A 2,569-nucleotide genomic window follows, 5' to 3' on the forward strand; every position below is an offset into this window, starting at 1 on the left:
TAACTGCTGCCCCATGACCCTTTGGTTTTCCCGAAGTCTTTTCCAGTTAACTTTAGGTCTAAGCATGTAAGCTAGCACTCTGGTCATAATGACCTACTTGTCAGGAATGCACAGGCTGTCTGCTCCTGGCCTTGAGTCAGCACCCAGGAAGTCTGACATCCCCTGGCCCAAACCTGACCTCACCCCAGCCTTTTCCTCCTGAAGGCCTGGGGGTGAGGGGATCAGCCTGCTGCTTGCTCCTTTAGGGCTATATTCAAGAGGGTCATCTGGATGCATGAGTAAACTTTGTTCTATCTGTTTGCCACTCAGTGAAAATGCTGGGGGTTTGATCCTGCTAGTAATTCTCTCAGAGGGAGAGTGAGTCTGTGCAGTGAGCATGTGTGTGTTTCTGGGGGTATGTATTTGGTGTGGATATGGGCCTACGAGAGAGAGAGAGAGAGAGAGAGAGAGAGAGAGAGAGAGAGAGAAAGAGAGAGAGAGAGAGAGAGAGAGAGTGTGTGTGTGTGTGTGTGTGTGTGTGTGTACGCATGCATACCCATTTTAGTGCACCTGAAAGTTTATGATAGATATTTGTGGCCATGTGTGCATGCCACCAAATCCATGAGTGTGTTTTGAGTCTGGATGTATTTGATGTGGAGGCGCATGTATGCAATGGGTTGTGCATTTGCACATGTCTAAGTGTGCTCATGAGATAAAGGAACCTCCACATGTCCATTGTGCCACACAGCCTGGGTTCAAATGCAGGAACAAGTCAGACGGATGGAACCTTCCTTACAGTCGTGGCCCTGCACCTATGTGGACACAAGAACGAGGCTCAAACCTCCTGGGCTAGAAGCACCTCTTCAGTTCACATCTAGAGGCAGATGCACTGGGCATGGCAAACAATCTTTTTACCAAGAGGATGGCCTCTGTCTGGTGTTCTGCGTGACCCTTGTATCAGGCGAGAGCTGGCTCATGAAGGAAGATGGTTCTGAAAGAGGGAGGAGACCTGGTACCGGAAAGCTGTGTCCCTATATAGGATTTCAGTGGTTCCGGGAGGTCCTGCCTGGGCTTGAGATGCTGCATGGAGCTCTGAGGGGCTATGGGTCACCAAAGGCCCGTCCAGGGTACAGGAGCCACCCCAGGGGGCTGCAGGCTGGGCAGGATTCAGGGGGTCATCCTTGGGCTTCCCCTGCACAGGGGTTCCTATTTCATCCCCCCTTGCAAAAGCTCCCTCATTTCCTGCCCCCTTGCTCCTCACTCCTTGAGAAAGCATCAACCTGTCAACCTGTCAAAGTCCAAGTGTGTAAAACTTTCTTGTTATTAAAGCTTCTATGGGGAACATATCTTCCTCAGATACATGTATGGCTCACTTCCTCACCTCCTTCTAATCTTAGAATAAAGATGAACCAGCTTTTCACCCCAAGGGCTTGAGAATCATTGTTGTATCACACTCTATAAAATATATTCAGTTTTGCCTGACCTGTGGTGGCGCAGTGGATAAAGCGTCAACCTGGGAACGCTGAGGTTGCCGGTTCAAAACCCTGGGCTTGCCTGGTCAAGGCACATATGGGAGTTGATGCTTCCTGCTCTTCCCCCCTTCTCTCTCTCTCTCTCCCTCTCTCTCTCTCTTCCCTCTCTATAATGAATAAATAAAATCTTTAAAATAAAATATATTCAGTTTTCTGTTGGTCTTCCCTCAACCCTTCTGCTACCTGAAGGAAGAAGGCTCCACAGGGTAGCGTTTTTGTCTGCTTTGTTCCCCCATGATCTCCCCAGCACCCACCAGGGTTTCTGGCACACAGTGAGTTCTTTATTTTTTTTATTTTTTTAAGGATTCATGCCATTAAATTTATTTACAAACATATCTAATATGTTGAGTTCAACAGTTTAATTCATTTTTCAAAGAGACTGCACCTCTCAAAATGATCCTCTTCTTATCTGTTTCACGAATTAATGAAAACATCCTTATTTTTTAAGCAGTTGGTGTCTTACTATGAAGAAAGGTGCAGCAAACCCAGACCCAAAGAACAGGGTCATCATGGCTAGTAACCGCCACTTGTTTTCCACTGAAAATGGCAAATTCTTCCCTGGGCCCTCCTCATAGTGGCTCCTACAGACCACAGAGGTTGTGAACCTCCGAATGCTCTATCCCAACATTGTGCTGTCGAAAGCCTTGCAAAAAATTGCGATATCACACCACCTCCTCTTTTGCACGACCTTCCACAGTGAGTTCTTAATTGATATTTATGGAATGAGTAAATGTGGAGGAGGTGATCAAAGAGGGTGAAGCATCACCAGCTGGACCTGGAATGGAAAGGCAGCAAGCGCTCCTTGCCCCCCATCCCTGCCTGGCTGTGAGCACAGTGGGCTTAGCCTGAACCCCTGTGAGTTCTGTTTGGGACTCAGGTACTATAGGGTATGGCTGGGAACTGCTGCGCTGCTGAGAAGTGTTCTGCTCCGCCCATTTCTGTTCCTGGTCCGTGCCCAGAGGGAGCCCAGGTCTGGCAGGGCCATGCAGGAACGGCTTTCTTGGGGGTGGAGAGAGTTTGGCTCCACCGGCTATTCCCACGGCTGGGGCTGGCCGGGG

At 48.9% G+C, this 2,569-nt stretch overlaps 1 pseudogene; it reads right to left on the minus strand.

The window, feature by feature from the left end:
* Positions 1-1,891: 1,891 nt before the first annotated feature.
* LOC136382083 (cytochrome c oxidase subunit 7C, mitochondrial pseudogene) lies at positions 1,892-2,139 on the minus strand (annotated as a pseudogene).
* Positions 2,140-2,569: the final 430 nt, after the last annotated feature.

This window comes from Saccopteryx leptura, chromosome 10, assembly GCF_036850995.1.
Source record: "Saccopteryx leptura isolate mSacLep1 chromosome 10, mSacLep1_pri_phased_curated, whole genome shotgun sequence".
Taxonomy (NCBI): Eukaryota; Metazoa; Chordata; class Mammalia; order Chiroptera; family Emballonuridae; genus Saccopteryx; species Saccopteryx leptura.